Raw genomic sequence first — 10,755 nt, forward strand, 5'->3', positions numbered from 1 at the left:
ATGAATGTTCTATACGACATCTCCTGGTCTGACCACTTTCCACTATGTGTCACGTGTAATTTTAACGAAGTTGCAGAGGGTCTTATCACTAACGACGTCCGGGCGGGTAACATGGGTATTCGCTGGGGCGTTAGGGATAATGTACAAATTGATAAATATTACGCTTATTGTAAAAATAATCTAGTCAATATTAGTGATAACTTTAAATGTAAGGAATGTGAAAGTTATAATTTCTGTGATAATTTAAGTAAACATTTAATTTTTATAGACAACTTATATAGTCAAATTGTTAAAACCATGCAATTAGCCTCTAAAAACTCATTAGGGAAATGTCATATTAAAGGTAATCAGAACAAGAAAAAATCAGTGACTGGTTCTAATCTGCACGTGCAGAAAAGTCACCAAATATATAGAATTAATTTTGAAACATAGATAATGGCAGGTAAACCTTCTAATGGCACTTTATATAACGAAATGGTGAGAACCCGTAAGGATTTTAAAAATAGACTTCGCTGGTGCCAAAGGAACGAAGAGACTATAAAACTAGATATTTTGGCTATGTGCAGAAAGGAAGGTAACTTTCCAAAGTTTTGGAAGGAAACCAAAAAGTTTAATTACAAGCAAAGTTTACCCTTAAAGGTGAATGGGTTACATGAACATGCACAGATAGCCAATATGTTTGCAAATAAGTTTAACATACAACCTCGAGTAATAAACGACGGTCTGGGAACCAAACACAGTCATCCTTCAGCCACGTCCGATAACCCAGTGGTGCAATTTACTCCGGACCAGGTTACTAAAATAGTACGACAAATGAAGCGTGGTAAGTCACCAGGCCACGATGAACTCAGTTTAGAACATGTTCTTTATGGAAGCGAACTCTTGCATACTAAACTATGTCGCTTGTATAACTTGTGCATTAGATACTCTTATCTTCCAAAGGATCTAATGAAGACCGTAGTGGTACCAATTGTTAAAAATAAAACCGGTGATCTGGGTTCAGCAAAAAACTATCGTCCAATTTCACTAGGTACCATCACCGGTAAAATTCTGGAACGTCTGATACAGCCCGAACTGCTGAAGAATATTGTGATCGATGATGCGCAATTTGGTTTCCGTCCCGGTCTCTCAACAGACTCAGCAATTCTTAGTTTGAAGCATGCTGTGGGCTACTACACAAGTCGGGAAACTTCAGTGTACGCATGCTTTTTAGACCTGAGCCAAGCTTTCGACCTCGTGAATTATGATATTCTCTGGGCGAAATTGTACCAATCTAATGTTACAGGTGAGGTAGTGGACCTTTTGAGATACTGGTACGGAAACCAAACCAATAGTGTTAAATGGGGCGACGCGACATCTAATTCCTATAAATTAGATTGCGGAGTACGTCAGGGAGGTATAACCTCTCCGGATCTATTTAATGTTTATGTAAACGACTTGATAGAGGAGCTGAGAACCACAAAAATCGGATGTCATATCGGTAACACTTGTGTCAACAGTTTAAGTTACGCCGACGACATGGTCATTCTCAGCCCGTCTATCAAGGGACTTAGGAAGTTGCTTTCAGTCTGTGAGCATTTTGCCAATACTCACGGGCTGAAATATAACGTAACTAAGTCTGAAATGTTAGTGTTTCGAGCAGGCAAGGGTCCGGAGAGGGTACCTGAGGTAATACTAGATGGTTCGGCAGTTCGGGTTGTGACAAAGTTCAAATACTTGGGACATGTTCTTACTGAGCACCTGAAGGATGACTGTGATATTGAGAGAGAAAGGAGGGCACTCTCGATACGCTGTAACATGTTAGCTCGAAGATTTGGCAAATGCAGCAAATCCGTCAAGATTGTACTGTTTAACGCGTATACCAGTACCTGTGTAACGCGTTGCCAGTGCTTCTATACTTGCCAACTTTGGACAAATTTTCTCCAAAAGTCCTACACGGCATTGCGCGTGCAGTATAATGATGCTTTTCGCATATTGATGGGTTTGCCTAGATACTGTAGTGCCTCGAGTATGTTTGCTGAATCGAGAGTGCCTGATTTTTATGCGGTAATAAGGAAAAGAGTGGCTGCCTTCTGGGAGAGACTCCGGGCATCTCAGAACAGTATTCTACAGATGGTTTGTGACGGAATGCCTAGCAATATTTTTACATATTGGCTATCTGTGCATCGTAATAGTAATAAGAAATAGAAATAGATTTGTTGACAAGGACGCCTGTAAAGAGTTTTTTAACATTCACAGTTAGTTTATAAGTTTGTATGTACATGTAGTTCATTTTACTTTATTTTATTTTATGAATAATATGTATACTGGGTTCTTTGCCTTTAATAAAAAACTTTATTATTATTATTATTATAATAATGTTCGCGTAGTTGTTTGACGAATATGGAATAATAATTATTGGTGAATATTAGAGTAATTCGTGAGTTAACGTTTGGCTCAGTGGATAGATTATTATAAGGACATCCGTTAAGGTTATTTCTGCAGACGCTAGTGATTTAGAGTGTAATTGGAGATATACCGGCAGTTGAGATAATGATTAGTTTGAAGTGATAGTTTAGTGTGATAGTAACTTGAAGTTAACTTTGATAGTACCCGCTTTAGAATCGTATAACCCGGTTGGTAAAGAATCATTGATGACTCTCGTGTAATGTTGAAATGGATTAGACAATGAGTTGCCCATGAGATCGAATAGCTTACATTCTACCTATTTTCTGTTATGATCGCTTATTTGGGTGGATAGTAGTCGTGGCGCGTGTGGCGCACGATGCTATGGTGTTCTGTATGCAGATGTGCACAGAGTGGAGAAGGTAGAGCTATTGCAATATTCTGAATTAGTAATGAGAAGTCAATTATAAGATCTGGTTTAGATCGTAAGAGAGTCGATGCAATGATCCTTTTAAGAGCGTTCATGAAGTTGTGATTGATAACCTTGAGATGATTAGATAACGGAGTAGGTCGTGACTTGATTGAGAGGTTGCAATAGCAATTGCGCCCTAATCACACGATGTAGTGTTTAGCTTAGGTTAGCTAGTTTAGAGTGAGGTGAGGGGTCACTGTGAGGGGTGGTTGGAGGCGACCATAGGTAGGGTTAGGTTAGGGTGATCTGGTTGTGTTACGTTGATGGTTTCCATGTGCGATACGTTACTGAGAACTATTTGTAAGAAACATGGATTAAAGTACCTACTTATTAATTACTACCTCCTGATGTCGGCTAAAGATGAATAATAATTATCAGCCATCCTCCTGTTCTCCGACATATATATAGATTATTTTATAAATGTGTCAAGTTGTGAGTCTTTGGCGAACCCTCTAAGGTTGGTAGCTATGGAATTAATTTTACGTTAGGTTATTTACTTATTCTCTGTGATCGTTCTAATTAAGGCTATCTGTTTTGTTCGTGTAATTAATTTTGAATTAACCCTAGCAGCTAGAGATAATTACTAACAAACTGTAAACCCGGATCCACGACACTTCACTCGACGCGACACATGGTCCTGTTAGCCAAGGTGTGGCTGGCGTCAGTGAAAGGTTCTGGAAGCGGGAAAAGTGAGCATCTCCTCAGCTTCACTTGTCTCGATTCCAGGGTTCTAGTTCCTGTTGTATTCTACCCCTACATCGGCGGAGTACCTACATACTTCGTGCTGATCCACCGAAGTACTCAGCTACCAGAGGCTACCTCCGGCAGCCGTTCTACCCTGCACGTCGAGCACCCTACGTGTCGTCGTGAAGAGGCCGCGCTGAGCGACGCGCCGCCCGTGTACCACACAGCTTCCCCCGTGCCTTCGGCCAGCCGACCGGCGACCATCGAAACAGGCCAGTGTCCTTAGTACGGACGGTTGCGTATTGTATTGCGTGTGCGAACCTCATTTAGTGTTTTAATTAGAAATCTTGAACCTGTGAATTGATACGCGTACCTACGACCGCTCCCGGCTGAGTAAAATAATTTCAGTAGTAGTAAGAATTGGCGTCACTAGATCACAATACTGAGTGATGCCAGTGACGCCAATCCCTACATTTTGAATGCTGGAAAACAGGTGCATTCAACTGCTTGAATGCTCCATGTACAAGACATTCGCATGCAAAAAAAAAAAATGGTCGAGCAATAACGCAAGAAGTTTACAACACTATTTTTATATAAACAGGCTATCTCTTCTACTGTATGAGCATATTCGAATGCTTGAATGCTCTTACTATATTTAAAATGCTGAGTACTGAGTATACTCTTACGCTAGAAATACCTACTTCATTCATGTATTGAGGAGTAATACGTGTATTTAAAAACTACATTACGAATAAATACCTGCTATAATTAGAATAGATACTGAGTGATGCCAGTGGCGCCAATCCCTACATTTTGAATGCTGGAAAACAGGTGTATTCAAATGCTGAAACCAGGTGTATTCAAATGCTTGAATGCTACATGTACAAGACATTCGTATGCAAAAAAAAAAAAAAAAAATTGTTCGAGCAATGACGCAAGAAGTTTACAACACTATTTTAATATAAACAGGCTATCTCATTGTACTTCTATTGTATGAGTATACTCTTATGCTAGAAATAACTACTTCATTCATGTATTGAGGAGTAATACGTGTATTTAAAAACTACATTACGAATAAATACTACTATAATTTGAATAGTCAGTATCGAAATTTACTTACTTACTGAGTGTTAAGTAATACCTATGTATAGCGAATAAGGGCATGAACATCATCTATTAAATCAACTTTCTGCTTTTCAATTCTTAATACTCGTGCTAATAGTTTTTGACCTTGATAACGAACTTTGCAATACGTATTAATTTTATTCTGGGGAATTAAAATGGCCTCGTACTGATCGTAGTCAATAATTTTAACTAAGTGAAGACCACATAATCTTTTTTCAGTAATAATTATATCTACATGATCTCCAATATTCAGAGGCATGGTGTTGATTTTTAGAGAATACTAAATTATTATTATAAAATGAGTGTATGTTATACACATAAACTGACTAGGAATGGTCGGACTACATTTAAAAACTGATATAAGAACAGCATAGCTCTGATTAATATAGAAATCTTAGATAGAAATTAAGGAAACTATAGGTATAGGTTATTTTTATTCGTACAATAAAATCCGAATTGAATTTCGTTTATTTATTTGCATAAACAAATTAGTTTACATAGTTTTTATTCTTAGATAAAGTAAGTACATAGAGGTTTTGTGAATTACAATAATAATTAATACAACAACAAAATTAGACATCAGTTGAAACGTCAATGTTTGACATATTTTGTTGAATTTTTGCAATGAGGCTGTGAGCACCATTATAAATTTCGTCAAAAAGTAAATTTTCATTATCGACGACATATTGTACACAAACGTTTGCATCACATTCACAAAACATTGTATTTCGTAGTTTTTCTGCGTCAAATATTTCAAGTCTGATTATCTTGGCTCCATTTCTTGGAACTTTTATATATGAATACATCACATTGGTTTTTTTCTTTTTAGGGGTGGTCTGTAGGATGAGATCCGATCCATTATTGTTCTCTCTTTGAAAGTAATTACTTACACGTTGAGCAAGGCTCGCATTCGGTTGAAAGTTGAAAAGATCGTTCGAATCCTGAAACAAAGAATAGGTAGGTATGAGTGATAAAATACTACTAATCAAACTAATAATATTTAAAGGATATTAATAATTAATAAAAATATTTACTTACAGACATATTGTTCGTTGCGTCTTCACTCTTCAATCCCGATGTCTAATACTATCTGATTTATTTGTCAAATTTTTATGAAATTTATATATTTTTGACATTGTTATTAAAGTTCAAAATCCTAGGTATTATTAGTAAACGATGGTTCTTTAAATGGGTATGGAATGTGAAATAGGACTCCACCAGACATGAAGACGCGGCGATCGCTCGTATAGCTATTGTGTGGGGGCGACATTCATTTCGCCATTCCGCGGATTTTTCTAAGTTTGTATGCATGGAAAGAGGTTCGATGTTTTTGTAATCGAACAAAACGATTGATTTAAATGACTTACTGCATTATGTATGCACAAACAAACTATTCTTATGGTATCACTAGCTTCTTAGCGGATGTCTACGGCATAAAAGCTATCTGTATACCAATTCCAGCCCGATGTGATCAGTAGTTTGAGCCGTGTGTTGATAGATCGGTCAGTCAGTCAGTATGATATAAAGAAATATAGTAGAATAATATGTAGATATGGTACCAATGGTACATGTGAAAATAATAAAATTATATGGTTACTCAAACCAGTTAATGAAATCGTTTAACGATGTATACTTATTGTTTTAAATAATTATTATGTTAGTAGAGAATATCATAATTCATAACTTAATAAAATATTTGTCCCAGTTCGCGTCACTTGCTAAATGGTAACCTATTCATTTTCTAAGATCAATGCTATGTAAGCAATAATTATAAGACTAACATTAAGGCTCTTACACATTATCGCGGACATTATAATATACGTATTCTGTTCGTTTGCTCCATCATAACTCATAAACGATATTTTTTGTGTTTGAAAATTCTTTGTTAATAGTAAAGTGTGACCAAGTAAAAAGATGATATAGAAATCATAATGAATTAGCAGCCCGCTACGACTTCGCACAAGTAGCTTCTTACGACTTTGTAGGAATCTCTAGTTTAAAAAAAAAATATATATATATATATATAATATAGCTTTCTACTGGTGAATGGTGGTCCAGTAATTGCAGAGATTACCCCTCCTAAAAACAAACGTACCCAATTTTACCTCTTTATAATATAGTATAGATTGTAATTTGCAGATAATGAATTGAGAAATCTTGCGCGGTAGTGTGATGGAACCTTTTTGTGAAGGAGGGGATTTTTCATGACAAATCATTTTCGCTTTATTTAAGCAATTGAGGCGGGATGTTAGTGCATCATTGTGCTATCCCGAAGCTTGGATCCTGGTGCCTACTGATAGATTTTCATCAAAGATAATGTAAGTACTTTAATATTTATTCATACATACATAGGTCAGAATACTCTCAGTATTCAATCAAAGTTTTTTCTTTAATAATTATTATAATATTATGCTATTTATGTGATAATGGTAGCTTGTCGGGAGCTATGGTTCTGGGTTCGATTCCCGGCTCGGTCCAAAAGCTGTTGTCATATAAAACAGATGAATACTAAACTTCCCGTATTTAATTAAACTTTTTCTTTGATTATAATAATAGATTATTTAAATGCTAATTGTTAGCTTGTAGGAGCACGGTCCTGGGTTCGATCCCTCTGACCGGCTCAAAAAATTATTGTTATGAAATAGTGGAAATACTAGATTGAACATACCTTCACTATTCAATTTTCTCTTTGATTATAATAATAGATTATTTATATGCTAATTGTTAGCTTGTCGGAGCATGGTCCCGGGGTTCGATTCCCCGCCCGGCTCAAAAAATTATTGTTATGAAATAGTGTAATACTACTTTCTCTTTGATTACAATATTATGTTATTTATGTGCGAATGGCTAGCTTATCGGACTATAGTTCCGGGTTCAAATCCCTGGCCGGCTTTTTACTACCATTCCTCAGAGAATTAACATATGAATATAGTTATTACTGAATTACTAGGTCTATTCAATTTAATATATACCTATTACTAATACGGTACTACTTACTGAATTTTGTGAACATATACCTATTATGCTCCAGTCCGGTTAATGATGAGTGGTTTATATTAATTCCTCGATACAATTTAATACTTACTTACTCAGTAATCTAATTTATTATTATTTTTTATTACAGGTCCCGCCAAAATGCTGACGTATTATTCCCGTCTGACGATGAAGTGATAGAAGCTCGACAGCCTGACACGGAAAAAAGACCGAAAAAGCGTAAGCAAGATATTGAAGCCGGAGAGCCTAGTTTATCATGCGCAAGTCCTGCTTCAGCGCGCTCATCAGCGAAAAAATCCACAAAGCCAACATTTAAGCCCATTCCGCCGCCGACCAAAAAACCAACTGCATACGACCTGTTCGGGACCGATAGCGAGGATGACAGAGAGGACGGCGCCCCGACAGCTACCTCGGGTAAAAAAATTCAGCCAATAGTATCTGTTTATTTATGGAATAAACTTTATAATTTTAGCATTGAAACGCATGTTTATGTATAGCATAAACTTTAATTATTTGTATTACATAGGAACACAAAAGAAGAAAAAAATCTATAGTTAATTTTTAACATAGACATCAAATTGACATAACGTCATTACGTCATAACACAGACAAGTGTTGCCACAGAATATTATGTGTATTGAACATAAGTTGCCACCTCAAAATATGCTTATGCCAGAACTCAATATTGAGTAAGCGTTTGAGAATGCAATCTATGTTTACAACTTAACAACTTATTTATCAAAGCATAAACTACAAAATTATTAATTTTATTTATCACAATTTAAATGCAAATTGTAATAAAATGTATTAGACTATTTTTATTTTACAACTATGAATTATTAAGTCTTACAAAGAAATCTTAATCAAATACTAAGTTACACAAATGGATTTTTACTAATATGACTATTGAAGGCTATACAGTTATAATTTCCACAATGAGGTGTTTCTTTTTCTAATTTGATATAAAATTATTCATTTATGGGAAGAGGACATATTTTCTTATATGAACGGCTAAAAGTTTTGTCAGAATTTGCAAATTTTAGCTCAACTACCCTTACCTTACCATCTTTGCCTGGAATAGTCTTTACTATTCTGGCCATTGGCCATTGTAATGGAGTCATATGGTCATATTTTACTATAACTAAGTCTCCTACTTTTAAATTATCATGGGGATACTTCCATTTCGGTCTGTTCTGTAACTGACATAAATAATCTTTCGACCAAGCTTTCCAGAAGTCTTGACTTATTTTAGTACAAACGTTCCAAAACTTTAATCGATTAATATTGACATTAGTAAGATCAGTTTCTGGAAAACTTGTTATTGGAGCGCCTATGAGGAAATGTCCCGGAGTCAAATAAGCCATGTCAGAAACATCCTGGCTCATAGGAAGCAAAGGTCTCGAGTTTAGCACAGCCTCAATCTGTGTTACTACGGTATATAACTCTTCAAAAGTGAGACAGAGATCGCCTACAACTCTCTTAAAATGAGATTTGACACTTTTGACGCCAGCCTCCCACAGACCGCCAAACTCTGGGGAATACCCAGGTATGAATTTGAATTTTATAAGATTTGTAGCGCAAAAGTTCTCCACGTCATCCCTATGTTTATTACATGAATATGCCTTATACAATTGATTGGCTGCCCCAACAAAGGTTTTTCCGTTATCGCAAAATATCTTTGTGGGCATGCCTTTACGAGCAATTAGCCTTTTCAAACATGCTAAAAAGGTTTCTGTAGTAAGGTCACTAACTACTTCTAGATGGAGAGCTTTTGTGGTAAAGCATACAAATAATGCAATATATGCTTTACTAATTAAAGGCTTGCGTACCCTAGCTATTTTCATGTTGAAGGGTCCACAAAAATCTACCCCTACAAATTGGAAAGGCCGTGAAGCGGTTACTCTTTCAGGAGGAAGAGAGCCCATCAATTGCGATGCAACCTTAGCCTTAAGACGTGCACATTTCACACATTTATGAAGTACCTTTTTGACAGTCCTAATGCCACTGATAAGCCAGTATTTTTGCATTAGAGAACTTAAAACCAGCTTTGGACCTGCATGCAAAAGGCGTAAATGTTCCCTACTTACAATTAACTCAGTTACATGGCAAGACTTGGGCAAAATTATTGGATGCATCTTATTGTATTTAATATTTTTAGCATTTTGTAGCCTTCCTCCTACTCTTATCATACCATTTTGGTCTATGAAAGGATTTAAACTTGCCATACTTTGCCTTATATTTTTGCTAGAAATTAATGCCTGCTTTTCTTCCGAAAAATATTTTGATTGAATTGTTACAATAATAAAGGTGAGCGCATTTTCTAATTCTTTTGGAGATAGTGTGCCATGTAATTTTTCTTTTGGCTTTGAAATATTATGTTTGAATCGCTGAATGAAAGCTATTACTCGTAACAGTTTGTTCAAGTTAGAGAATTTTTCAAACACTTCCAAAAATGCATTCTCTGTAGTACACAAATTGGTGCTTAGAGTGGTTTCAGTACTATCTGTTTCATTCAATTTTTGATATCTTGAAATTTTGAAATCGTTTTTATATATGTGGTGTTCGAAATTCGTATCTAATAAATATTGCGGTCCCTGCCACCATAATGTTTGACTTTTAAGTTTAGTAGGATCACATCCTCGTGACAGTAGGTCTGCAGGGTTATCAGAAGATTTCACATATGACCATTGATAATTTTTTGTTAAGGTCAGTATTTGGGAGACTCTACTGTTGACATATTTGTCCAATTTTATTTTTTCTGAATTTATCCAGGAAAGAACAATTTGTGAGTCCGTATACACATATATTTTCAGATCAAACCGATTTTTTAAAGTTTTTTCGACTCTGCTAATGAGCTGTGAAAGTAAAAGAGCACTATTGAGCTCTAGCTTGGGTATAGTTAACACTTTATTGAGTGGAGCAACTCTTGATTTAGAACACAGTAAATTGACTGCTATTTGCCCATTGCTGAGCTTCACTCTCAAATATACGCAGGCACCAAAGGCTTTAAAAGAGGCATCTGAATATCCTACTAATTCTGCTTTTACAATATCTTTAAAAGCAATCCCCCGTGGGACTTCTATTACACCCATTTG

Source organism: Maniola hyperantus, unplaced genomic scaffold (genome assembly GCF_902806685.2).
Source record: "Maniola hyperantus unplaced genomic scaffold, iAphHyp1.2, whole genome shotgun sequence".
NCBI classification, from domain to species: Eukaryota; Metazoa; Arthropoda; class Insecta; order Lepidoptera; family Nymphalidae; genus Maniola; species Maniola hyperantus.